This window comes from Manis javanica, chromosome 1 (assembly GCF_040802235.1).
Source record: "Manis javanica isolate MJ-LG chromosome 1, MJ_LKY, whole genome shotgun sequence".
NCBI classification, from domain to species: domain Eukaryota; kingdom Metazoa; phylum Chordata; class Mammalia; order Pholidota; family Manidae; genus Manis; species Manis javanica.
In genome coordinates, this window is record NC_133156.1 from 135,282,270 (window position 1) to 135,296,728 (window position 14,459).

At 32.3% G+C, this 14,459-nt stretch overlaps 1 protein-coding gene across 2 annotated transcripts in view; it reads left to right on the forward strand.

Annotated features, from left to right (window-relative positions):
• The window catches only part of CDH18 (cadherin 18), a 1,048,863-nt gene that overhangs the window by 262,507 nt on the left and 771,897 nt on the right, over nucleotides 1–14,459 (forward strand). For both annotated transcript variants that reach the window (XR_012131738.1, XM_073237622.1), the window contains exon 2: nucleotides 13,182–13,243. The gene's annotated coding sequence lies outside the window, so the exon portion shown is untranslated. The remainder of the gene's footprint in view (nucleotides 1–13,181; nucleotides 13,244–14,459) is intronic.

Consider the following 14,459-nt stretch of genomic DNA (forward strand, 5'->3'; position numbering starts at 1 on the left):
AATATCATCTTTGATATGTAACTTGTATTCACTTTCTTAATAGCGAATTTTGTAAGGCAAGTTTTTAAATTTAAATTAGAATTTATCAGTGCATTTCTTTATATTTGGGGACTTTTGTGACATATGTGAACATTTTACCTACTCCAAAAGCATAAATACATTCTCCTAGTTTGTTTCCTTCAAGTTTTCCTTTAGAAAGTATTTTATTTAATTTACCTAAAATTGTAGACTTACTTTCTGTTGTATAATATAAGGAATCTTTTAATTTTTTTCTATATGTTTAACCAGTTATCCAAGAAATATTTATTGAAAGTTCATCTCATTTTGCTAATAATATTACCCCTGTCATATACCAGGTATCCACATATGTTTGAATGTTTTTCCAGGCTCTCTGTTCTGCTTGATTACCAAAATTGTCTTTCTTAATGTCAGAATTGCATGAAATAGCTGTGTTGTGTTAAAATTCTTTCTTATTTAGAAAAAGTTTGTCCTACTTATGATTCTTGTTCAAGTGTGTTTTGACTATATTTGAACTTTGCATATCTATATGCATTTCAGAAGTGGCTTATTAAATTACTAAAGTAATTTAGAATTTTACTGATGCTATTGAAGTATTTTAGGGAAAAATAACATGTTTACTACAATTTTTCTTATTTCAAGAATGGCAAAATTGAAAAACCTGTATATAGGGATATTATCACTATAATCCTGCCATTTTCTTCCTTGTATGTTGTAACTCTTGTCATGACTAAGTCCTTTTTCTTAATCTCCCAGAATTCTTTATCCTTTTATCCTAAAATCAACTTTTTTAATATAAGTCTAGGAATATCTCAGCTTATTTTTGGTCCATATTTACTCTATTTCGGGTCTTTTTCCCTCTTACATATTCGGTGTTCTAAACAGTTTTTAAGTACACATTTTTAACCCAATATGACAACTTTACCATTTACTTAAAGAATGACTTCTATTTATTTTGTTATGATTAATAATATATAATACTTGATACTGCATTTATCAAGAAATATCACAGCTAGTGTGAATCTGAGCATATTTGTTCTCATAAATTCTCATGGGAATTTTTTTTTGTCTCTACCTTCCTGCCAGTTTCCTAGGTGCAGTGAGGAGTTGTTACATTTCTAATCTGACATTATTCTGCCACCATAGCCAGTTGGTCCCAGGTTTTGTGGTTGTGTGTGTGTGTGTGTGTGTGTGTGTGTGTGTGTGTGTGTGGTTGCTTCATTGTCTGTTTGCTTGTTTCTTATGTGGTGTCTCCTCCCTGCATTTTGGCCTCAGAGGCTTGATCCCCTCAAATTCCCCATATTAATGTGCTGCTATCCTGAACTAAGCAAATATCTCCTGGATTCCTACATGGCTAACCCTGTAGTCTGAGTATTCTACACCTTGATACCAGCTGGAGGGTGCATTTAAGATTTCATTATAATAGCCTCCCAAACATTTGAATTGCTTTCTGTGGGGATTTAGCCTGCCATATTTCTAGAAAAGGAATTCTTATTTTTATATATATATATATATATAATTGTACATTCCTATATGGACAATAGAGCAACCACTGTAACATTTTTGTTAAAACCATAAAAATGAATTGAATTTGTAACATTTACATTAAAAAATAAAATACTTGAAGAATATTTGAAGGAAGTATCTTTTTCTTGCAAGTCATTTTTTTCCTATTGAATTGCATTTTACTTAGAGTCAAATATTTTAATGATAAAAATTACTGAAAGTGTTTTTCTAATTTTAAAAATAGCTAAATATCTGTGACTAGATCTCACAAATAAATGATTTTTCTTATGGTATACTAACAAAATATTGTTTGGATAGAATTGCTGATATAAAATAATTAATATCCTCATCTTTTTCAATTTACTACAGATTTATTATAATTATTTTGCCCATTAATTTCAAACTACTGTTTTTTTAATCAATTTCCTATTTTAAAATAATTTTTAAAATTTAAAAATATTCTGGATTGTTCCTATTCTGCCATTGAAGCAGGTATTTTATACCCAAAATTAAAGGGACATGTCAAATCACAATCTTGTACTTAGTACCTAACAGATATCAACTTCCAGCCAAGAGGCAAACACTTTTTCTTCCATTTTGCTAAATGTTCACTGTATTCCTAATGACTCATGCCTTTCAAAATAGAACTTATTTAATTCAGTGTTCATGTAGATTGAAACCACTTTCAGAGCTACGTTCTTTTACTCTTCAAAACTCTTTCCATCAAGGAGTCAGCATATCTAGTGACTTCAAATTACCATGAAATAGCGCACCTTAGAGTCTTAAAATTGAAGTCCCTAAGATCTTTTGTTATATGACTTAAATAAGTCAATGTTTGTTATTTTAGAAATAGAAACTGAGGAATTTTTTTAAAAATTATTTCTAAAATTAACAAGCTTAGCTTTGTTTTACTTTTTTTAATATTTCTAATATTTGGCTTAATAGAAGAAAGATGAATCATCATATCTCTTTCTACATTCAAAGTGTTATGATATGGTTGAGTTGAAGCATATGAAAAAAAATCTGGCCTTACTCAAATATGTAGTTGAGAGAGGTGCATTCAAATTTTTTTTTCCAATAGCTGTTTTTTTGATACTGCACCAAAACTCAATAATTGAAAAGTCTTGTACCTATGCATGGTTTTATAACACTGAACATTGGTTATTTGAGAAATATTGGTTCCCTGAGATATGCAAATTTTCCAAATATTGACAAACTTCATTATTAAAAATCAAATTTGCTACTGTTACTCACATTCTCATAAGAAAAATCTTTAAGAATTGGAAAGCTGTCAGACTTACAGATAAAGACACTAGTTTTCCAAATTTCAATATTTGCTTGAAATATTGAATCATTGGCAATAATACTATCATTTTTTTATCTTTGAAGTAGCAAGCTCTCTCTCTGTTCACCTTCAAGGAAATATCTACAAATAGCAAAACCTAAGTAGCCATAGTTTGTCTGAAATGATGTCAAGTAAAAATGGTATTTCATGATAAAGAGCAGATACTGTAACTCACAGCCTACAACTCAAAGAACCACACCTGTATGTTTCCTAGAGATGACCATCACAGACTACAGCAGAAGTGCTTCATCAGTATTTCCATTTCTGTGAACAGAATATAAAAATGATGTGTACTCAAGGGTACATATTATTTATATATTTTTTTCTTTTTTGAAAAGAAATGAACTTTTTTCTCCCTTCCTGTATTTCTTCCTTGCATTCTTCTTTCCTTCCTTCATCTTTTTTCTTCTCTCTTTCTTTTTTGTTTCTTTCTATCTGCCCTCCCCACATGTGTATAGCGTTCAAGAATATAAGTTTAAATAGAGCTGGGAGCCACTTCCTTGGTTTATGCTAAAGAATCAACATTTTTACCTACCATTGTTTTTTCAACCATCTGTGCTACTGTCAATGCAGTGAATACAGTAATTATAACACTTTATTACTGTGAAGATAGTTTAGACTTCACACATTTCCTAATAGGTTCTCAGGGATCTCCAGGGGTCTAGGGACACACTTCAAGTACTATGCCCTTAGTACAATATTCTATGTGATATTTTCAGTACCCTAGATTTTATGCAAACATATCGTATGGAAAAACAACATAAAATCTGCAGTAACTTAGACAGACATTTTTAATGAATAATATTATACATAACATAATTATGGCTCTCAGTTATTGTGTTCCTTCCAACATTATGAAAACACATTAAGGGGGACTGGCCTAGTTATTGCTGTGTGAGCCCTTTATGTTAGGGCTACTTAATCATTGCCATTTAAGAACATAATTAGCACATCTCATTAGCTAACGAAGATAATGACCATTAAAATTCTTTCCCAATTTATGGTTTCCCCTTTATCACAATTTTACAAGAATGTCATTTCAGGGTAATAACAAAATTGGCTTACAAATGACCCTTATACTAATGAACAAGCAGTACCTTGTATCAAGGAGCAAGGAATTATTTATACATTGCACTCCTAATTATTGTATGCAGCGGAGTTGTATTGCTGATGACTTCCCAGTCTGATTCCGTCAAAATGTTATTTTATTATTATATTTAAAGTACAAAGCCAAGCCACAGGGAGTGTGACTGTTTTCTTTAGCAGTACTTATTTATGGAATATAGTCAATTCCTACACTCCATATGCTAAAGTAAAGGATGAATTATAATGATCAGTGTATAGAGACTAACATTTCATATGTAAAATGTCTTTATTTTTTAATTCCAAATACTCTGTGCAACTCATTTTGTTTTTCCTGTTTTTGGTATGAAAAACATTTTAAAACATTTGAAATTTTTAGTAAAATGTTCTATTAATAATTTTTAACATTCTCAATAATGCAGAATGAAAAAATCTTTTGGGTTGTAAAAATAAACACATTTACTTTTAACTATATAAGTAAAGCTGATTTAGAAATTCCCTGATTTGTAATATAACTTTGAGGGAGGTTTTATTACTATTCTATTTATGGGATCAAATTACCTCCAACTTAGTGGGTTAAATATATATTTGTTATCTCATAGTTTCTGCAGCTCAGGGGTCCGTGCCTGGGTTAGCTGGCTCTCACAAGGCTGAACGATGAGTTAGTGAGGTCTGTGATCCCCTTTGAGGCTCAGGATCTTCTCTAAGCTCATTCTTTGCTGGAAGAATTTAGTTCCACACTTGCAGGTCTGAAATGTCCACCTTCTTGCTGACTGTCAGCCAGGTATCTCTCTCAGCTTCTGGAGGCAGTCCTCAAGTTTGAATCAAACATGGCAACTTAACTTGTGCAAAACAATGGGGAGGAGCAGCTGCTACATAGGGGTTTTGTAGCACGCCATAATCATGCACTGGCTATCCCATTATATTCTTGGGGCTTGCTTACATTTACATGGGGATGACTATTCAGGGGCCAATAGAGCAGGGGTTGGAGATCTGACCCCCAGCTATTTAAGACTTTCTGAAATACAAATTATATTCACCCCCTGCCAGGATTCCCAGGAGTTTTATTCCATTACAGCATCAGGCCAGTCCTAAAATCTGAATCAGGTCCAGGTGTAGAGAAGAGTCCTGAATGTAATCTATGAAGTAGATAGAGCTCCTGGAGAACATTCTTTTCCATCTGCAGACCTGGGACACTAAAGGGAGAAGTCACCAGATCTCATCACTCCCAATTTACCATGGCAGAACAGGAAGAGGACAATAGTTACAAACATTCTGATGTAAGAAAAATGGAAAGTAAGCAGAAATAACTAGTCCACAACAGTCTGAAATGTTTTTTTTCCTCATGAGTGTCAGACTGGACAAAAGCTTTTGCAACTCTTGACTTCATCTCTTGGGCTTTGGTTGAGAAAAATCTCTAATGCACACTCTAAAGCTCCTGCAAGGTATTTAGTGTCAGTGAATTCTCTGGCCTTTTGATCTTTCTCAGGTTTTATCTAAATGTTGCACTCTGTGTCTTTGCTATGTTACACTTCTGACAGCCACTTAAGAATTTTGACATATTTGCCATCTAGATAAGCCAATAATGTTCAAAACCACCTAGTTCTGCTTCTTTATTGTTTAAGAATTCTTCCTTAAATTTATCTCTTTCCTATCACGTTTTACTATAATAAGCAAGAAGAAACCAGGCAGAGCTTTTGGCATTTAGCTATATGTGCATGTTCATCACTTGTAAATTCTGATTCCCTCGTAGACAACATGGTTTTACTGTTCTTCTGTCACTGTAGAGAATTCTGTTATAGAGGTCTCCCTTCTTCTAGTTTTCCATAACATACTGCTCACTTCCTTCTGAACCCTCCCTGGCAACAACTCCAAAATCCTTGTTTCAATCTAACAGTCTGTTCAAGCGAAGTTAGGTTTTCTCCTTAAAATTCTTTCAGTTTTCACCAACTTCCTAGTATCAAAGCCATTCACACACCTTTTTAAGTAGTGTTCTTTGTTGTAGAAACACTCAAATTCCAAGTACCAAATCCGCATTTCTTTTCTATGCTTTGTGTGTAGCAAATCATCTCAAAGTTTCCATAGGTCAGGATTCTGGGCATGGTTTAACTGTATTCTCTATTCAGGCTTTTACTAGTTAACATCAAAATTTCAACTACAGCTTGATCTCACATGAACCTCAGAGTCAAAATACACAGAGTTCCCTTTGATGCCTAATGCCAGCTTGCTCTGAGATCTTTGGACCCTAAACCAGCCAACAGCCATATCTTGGCAATTTGACTAGTTTTAGGAATCTTTCTGTGTAATGGTTATAATATTGGGAATAACTATAATAATAATAATAATGATAATGACAAACATTCACATCATCGGTACTAGGTGTCATATTGAAAAATAGTTAAGTTACCATAACCATGAATGCCACAGTTAATTTGTTCAAGAATTACTTAGTAGATTACTGCAGTCTATACAATGCTTGAATTATTCATTTACAAGTTAAACAGAACATTAAAATATTCAACTTTATGTACAGTTTCAACAATGTTAGTGCTTACAACTTTAAACATGGTAGGTTTGCCCATTCTACATGGAGTTATTTGTATCTTGAAATCTCTCTCTAACACACACACACACACCACACTCATGTACTTGGCTTTTCCAATTCTCCTTTCTAATGAATCAACTTCTGTATTTCACAGAATTACCACAGTTTTTCAATGTTTCAGGCTCTCTTGTTTAAAGTACCATATCAAAGAGACTGTTGGCATAGTTTACTCATTCATCCTTACCTCATCATTTCCATTGTTATCACGCCAATTAACATAATTGTTTATTCTTACATCTACGACAACATTAGTACATATAATAACAGGTCTTTCTTGCTCTTTCTGTTCCTTCTTTCTTCATATGCATTCCATGTACAACTTTTCCACTGCTATTTATAAATCTCTGATCATTCAATTCATCAAAATGTTTCAACCCTGAAGTAAAATCTCAGGCCGAGCCAGGCATTCACTTCATAGAATTTCCATAGAATATTCTTACATATAATTAGACACTAAGAAGGTATAAGCATATTCTAATCTAGAAGATAAATGATAAAAGGATATTTCAGAAAGAATAATCTTAAATTAGCACCCTAAATTTAGAATAAAGAACAAACCACTTTGCCAGGTACTCAAGAGTCATTTTGCCAATTTTCCAGCATTGCTCTTTCCTTTGATGCTTCATTCATTTTTCCTCTGATATTTTGGGAGCATTTCCCTCCTTCTATTAGTATTGCATATTTTCAGGCATTAATGAGTATTCATTTGTACCTATTTACTATTCTTATGTCATAAATATTTCTCCATTTTCTTAAAACCTTTAAAGACATAATTTTATTGGCTGCATATGAACATACTTTAATTGTGAATATTTTATATTATTTTCATTTTCTTTCTTCATCACAAAATATTCTCTAATGAGTCTTACTGTATGTAAATCTGTAAATAATTTTGAATTATTTCTGTGGAGACTCCCCAGTTGATTTGCACTAAAACAAACCTGATATTTCACATTTCTATGCATGATCATGACTCAGCAGGCTCATGAAGTACATTATTTTAGTGTTATTCAAGGTAGCCTCTAGATCAAAGGGTCAGAGATTACCAAAACAGAAAAGGTAATTTGTGCACAGTCATTCAGCTAGTGTGTGCATAACTCAAGTTATTAAATGTGACTTCAGAACCTATTGCCTTCCCACCATATGTGCAGTAAAGTTATGGAGTCTGTGAACTCTTGCAGCTTGACTTATAGGTGATGAAGACTATGAGATGGAGGTACTATGCAGGAGATTAATTGGCCCATAATATTTGAATGAAAACATGTATAAAGAAAGAGAAAGAAAAGTAGAATTGAGCAGAGAAAGAAGTCAAGTTCTGAGGTAATTGCAAAGCAGGTCTCAGTAGACAATATGGGGGGTTCTGATGATGGGATGACCCTTTGGTGCTCTCTCTACTTGGGATGAGAAGACCAAAGCTTTATACACTTCAGTGACAATGAGTTACTGAATTAAGCTTTCCTGGGAGAAGGGCATAACCTTGAGAGAGGAGCTTATAGCAACATAGTTCTTCAAATACACCTTTTCCCTTACTGAGATGTTTATCAATAAATTCCAATTCTCAGAGCAAACAAAAACAATTGAATTCTCATTTTGGGTTAACATGGCTCTTAAAGAACACAAAAATTGTATCATCATACTTAAGGGGAAGAAACTTGAAGCTTTCCTACTAAGATCAGGTACAAGTCAAGGATGTTCCCTCTCACTACTCCTTTTTCAACATCTTCTGGAAGTTTTACCTGATGCAAAAAGAAAAGAAAAGGTAATAAAAGTTACAATAAAAGGTACAAAGATTGAGAAGGAAAAAATAAACCTGTCTGTTCACAGATGACATGTGAAAATCCAAATGAATTGACCAGAAAATCTTCTGTAACTAATAAACAATAATATTAAGATTGTAGAAACAAAACTAATATATAAAAGTCCATTGTTTTCCTATATTCTAGCAATGACCAAGTAGAAATTGAAATTAAATATGCTGAGGCATTATATTAGCACTAAAGAAATGAAAAACTTAGGTTAAAAAAAAAACAACAAAATATATTCCAGATATAAATAAAGAAACTTACAAAATTTTGATTAATAAAGTTAAGAACAAAATAACTGGAGAGATTCTTTATTCATGTGTAGGAAAACTCAATACTGTTGAGATATTACTTCTTCCCAGTTTGATCTATAGACTCAATGCACTCCCAATCAGTTACTTTGTGTATATCACCAAATTGATTCTAAAGTTTATGTGGAGAAGCAAGAGACCCAGAATAGCCAGCACACTACTCAAGGGGAAGAACAGAGTAAGAGGGCTGACACTGACATTAAGGCTAACTGTAAATCTACAGTAATAAGGATAGTACAGTATTTATGAAAGAAGTGATGGGTAGATCAGTAGGACAGAATAAAGGACCCAGACTTAGACCCATACCCATAAGTACAGTCAAAGGATTTTTCACGAAGGAGCAAAGCAATACCATGGAACAATCTCTTCAACAAAAGGTGCTGAGACAACTGGACATCCACATGTAAATAAATGAATCCAGACAAAGACCGTACACCTCCTACAAAACTTAATTCAAAATGGATCACAGACCTACATATAAAATGAAAAATTATAAAACTCACAGAAGAAAACATAAGGAAAACCTAGATGAACTTGGATGTGGTAATGACATTTTGGATAAAACATCAAAGGCACAATTTATGAAAGAAACATTTGATAAGCTAGACTTCATTAAAATTAAAATCCCTGCTCTTGAAAAGACACTATCAATAGAATGAGAAGAAAAGTCACAGACTAGAATAAAATGTTTGTGAAAGACTCATCTGATAAAGGATCATTATCCTAAACACAGAAGAACCCTTAAAACTCAACAATAAGAAAACAATCTGATTAAATAATGGACCAAAGACTTTAATAGACACCTCACCAAAGAATATAAAGACAGCAAATGAACATATGACAAGATGTTCTACATCATATGTCACTAGAGAAATGCAAATTAAAACATGATAAGATATCACTACACACCTGTTAGAATAGCCAAACTTCAGAGCATTGAGAACAACAAATGATGGGGATGTGGAACAACAGTAACTCTCAGTTATTGCTGGTGGAAATGCAAAATGGTGCAATCACTCTGGAAGACAGTTTGGCAACATCTTATGAAAGTGAACTTCCTATTACCATAGGATTAAAAATCATAGTCCTTGGTATTTATCAAAAGGAATGAAAAACTTATGTCCACAAAAAAACCTGCATGCAGGCATTTATAGTAACCTTCTCCATAATTGCCAAAATTTGCACACAACCAAGATGTTCTTTAGTGGATGATTAGATAAACTGTGTTGTATTCAGACAATAGAATATCATTTAGCACTAAAAATAATGAGCTATCAAGCCATGAAAAGACGAGGAAACTTAAATACATATGACTAAATAATATAAACCAATCTGAAAAGGCTACTTGTGAAAAGACTTTTGCCATTCTGGAAAAGGCAAAACTATGGAAACTGTAAACAAGTTTAATGTTTGACCCGGGGGTGAGGGTGATGAATAATTGGAGCACAAAAGATTTCTAGGGCAGTGAAAAATACTCTGTATGATGCTGTAATGATGGATACTTGTCATAGATTTGTTCAAACCCATAGAATATACCAAGAGTGAACCATATGTAAGCTACAGATGTTGGGTAATGATTATATGTCAATGTAGGCTCATGAATTGTAACAAATGTATCTCTGTGGTGGGGGATTTGAATAATAGGAGCCTGTGCATGTGCTGAGGAAGGAAGTATGTGAGAAATCACCGTACCTTTCCTACAGTTTTGCTGTGAACCTTAAACTGCTCTAAAAAAACAAAGTTTCAATAAAATAAAATATCAATGAATTTTAATATTGTCATAATATACCTATCCTTCCCTTTTTTGCTGGTTAGTTTTGGACAACTTGTAGAAATTTTAGTATTTCAAATAAATCATTAGTCTGTAATTTAGAAAGTGAATTAAAATCAAGTGGAATGCAAGATGACATGAGTAGCTTTGAAACAGTGACCTCTATACTAAGTGAGAATACATTTTTATGTCACTACATATATATTTCTAACACATTACTTCTCTAGTTAGAAGTGTACTTTTTTTATTAGTTTAAGAGTTCAGAAGTACAACTGAATACTTACTGAAATTGTCTCTAAAAAATAACTGTTGTATTTAAAAGTCTTAGGCACATAGAAATAGCTGAAGTAGAGACAAGATAGTGTGATTTAATGTGAAAGTGAAATATGTATTTCTTAATAAGGGGAAAATATTATAACTTCTTTCCAGAAAGAGTTTGACTGTAATGTTCCCTTCTATCTGAATACATGTATGTAGCACAGAAGAAAGAGGTTTTATTCATTGGTGACATCTCCTGGGTGATGGTATAGTTTTCAATATGCTAAGATTGATTATAAACAATTTTCTTTTTCCAGATTTTAAACAGTGTAATTAGGGGGACTGTGTCACAATTTGAGTCAGTGTTAGCATTAGGCCATATAATTAGCCACATGTTATTGGCCTAATTTCCAATAGGCCTGTTAACATAAGCAGATAATGTAAGCTATACATGAGTTGGTCCTGGTGTGCTCATACATAAATTTTCCTCTGTTAAAATAGTCAAATAACCAAATTCTTAAGAATGACTCCTTGGAAACCCTTGTTGCTTCTCAACTCAAATCATGCACACATGAGTTATAATGGTACCATGTGTCATGCCCAATTAATGAGTGATCCTAGATCATAATAACAGGGCACCTGGACATGGTATCCTAACTAATTCCTAAAATCAACCTTAGAAGTCAATCACATTGTGTTCTATGTACTGTTATAGGAAAGGCCATATTGAAAAAGTCAGAGGTCCAAAATATAAGCATGAGAGCACACTTGTAGGTAGTTAGGGTAGCAGAAGCTTCTAAATGGTACTTATTCCAAAGGAATCTGAGTCTTTTTGCTTCAGTAGATTATGATAGGTAGGTAGATAGGTAGGTAGGTGATAGATAGATGATAGATAGATAGATAGATAGATAGATAGATAGATAGATAGATAGATAGACAGATAAATAGATACATACATACATACATACATACATACATACATAGATGGATGATAGATAATCAAGATCTCCAAACTACCTTAAATCTCTTTCTCTTCACAGTACTCCCAGGACATCAAACCACATTATCCTAGTTTTCCAATTTCAATGATTGTTTCTTCTCATTTTCTGACCTGAAAGGGTTCAGTCCTTCACTTTGTTTTCTGTATATGCTCCAACCTTAGATTATCACTTCCAGACTCACAGAACATTACCAAAGATTTTTCTTCAGTTCCAATTTTTCTCCTGGATGCCAAAATCATCTATCTTGACACTTCTCCTTGGAGGAATGCCAGTAATCCTTAACTCCTTTCTGTCAATTTTTTTATGGCACTTTTGATGATCTTACATGCAACATACACTTACTTAGCTGGTGCATGTTTTTGTCTCTTCACCCCTCTCACTCCCCAAAATACAAGTGCATGAGGACAGGTACCTTTATTTCTTGCTCACTGCTTGTCCCAGGTATGAATAATAGTGTTTAATACATAATAGTATGCACTCATCAACATAATTGTTAAAGGAATAAGCTATTCCTATTAACTTATTCTTAAAGTATGTGAAGCATCTGTTTGATCTTTAGAAATGCCATTTTCACAAATTTTAGTAAATAGAGAACATATCAAATGTCATTGTCACCTACGGACTTGTTAGGCTGATTTAGCTAAGAATAAGAATTATGCCATTTGCTTTTAGGCCCTGAAAGGCCTCCATTACGTTCTGAGGTCACACATTTGCCTTTTAATTTTCATCTTTTAATGTTGTCTTTTCAATGTTACTACTTCAATACAATTGAAATTATGTTGTACACATTATAAAACATGACATTTTTAATTAATTTCCTCAAATACCTAATTGTCACAATTGTAGAAAAATGTACTTATGATTTACACACACACCTTTTTTGTATATATTATATTTTAGTTGAGATTTGACTGTATCTTGCATTTCTATTCTGATTTGTCGTTCATGTTTTATTGGTTTCAAAGGACCTTCATTATTGAATTTATAATACATATTATTAATAATGACTATTTTAAGTATTATTTTATTTAAAATCACAACTAATACTTTTTTAAAATTTGAACCATGCATTTGACACAGTGCAAAGTGCTTCAAATGGATTATAACACATTAATACTCAGAACTCTACAAAGGTCATATCACATCCATCTTAATCAGTTGAAATAACAGTGGTTCAGAGATGATAATTGCCCAGAATTTCACAGCTGAGAGTTGAGATTCTAACTGGGGTCTCTAACTAAAAAGGCTATTCCCTTAAAATTATATATATATTTGTGTGCCACTCAAAACCTTTAATATTTTACCTTTTCAAGAATTGTATTTGTTATCTATCCCCCCTTGTGTTTTCCTGAATTGGAATCCTGAGTGCTTTGGAGTAATTTACAATGGTTTTGTTTTATATTATTTATAACTGCATACATTTATGTGATATCAATGTTGATAAGCTTTTGTATGCTTTTTCATTTTGTTTTTCTTTTCAGGACACAACTATAGTAACATGTAAGAGGACATATCACCAAGCATTCACAAAGTGAACTATAAGGTATGATTATTTTTGTTATTTCTGCTTTATTAAAAATGTAGAAATGTCAAAATTATAGAGGCTCTCTTAAAGATCTTTATAGCTAAACTGAGACATTTAAAGGTTTGGCAGAATAATTTTCTTCTGTTTTAAAATCACTTTTGAAAAATTATCATCTATTCCATTATTTCCTCTGATAGATTTTGGAATTCTTTCTTACAGACACACTTTCAAATGTCATAGAACAAGCAAAGGTGCATTGACATTAGACTGACTTTTATAAGTGTTTTAAAATTTTCTTTTAAAAAACTGAAAGCTTAAGAAAAAGATGATGTGTAAAATTGATTATTCTCAATGAATATGTTATATTTCAACATTTCAATTTTTGAAAGTATTTCTAAAATATAATTTTGTATATCTGTGTGCTTGAAATATATATACATAGAGAAATCAGATAATATTTTAGTGATCATTCAACTTATTGCTAAATGTAGATGGTGTTCTTAATGAAAACTTATGCTTTGGAGCCTCTTTAAATATCAGGGTCTTGAGATATAACTGTTCCTGACTGTTAATTATCATTTATCTGTGTAAATTCATTTATAGAGTATATTAAATTAATGATATTTGAATTTGAATAAAAAGTTTAATAGGTGTAAGTATAGAAAAACAATAAATAGTAGATAAAAATAAACTTTCTGCCAATTTGGAAAGTGACTAATGATATCTGATACAAAATTTCCTCACATTATATAATAAGAAACATATTAATGCAATTAAATATTTAATGGAAATATGAATTATAAGGATACAAGCCATGAGATCATAATTATTAGATTATTTGTATAAAGTGCCCTTCATCACACATATTCTATATTATTGCCTGATTTTTAAGGTAAGTACACATACATCTTATTAAATCCTCATTTATATCAATAGAAAGGATGGAAAATGCTAATGTTTCAAAATATTTGATATTTTCAAAGTCAAATTCTGTTGTTTATTATAATGTGCTTGTTATTATTTTACAAAGATAATGCCAGATATGGGTCTGTTCTTGATATAATATATTACATGCAAAAACAAATCCTAAACTAATTTGAATTCCATTCAATTCAAACAAATATAAGTTAACACTGCTTCAAGTGTAGATTCCTCCAGCCTAATTCACCAACTGCATGTATCTTAAGTCCCCCACTCAGGGCCCTACAACCTTGATCATGTTGGAAACTCTTAG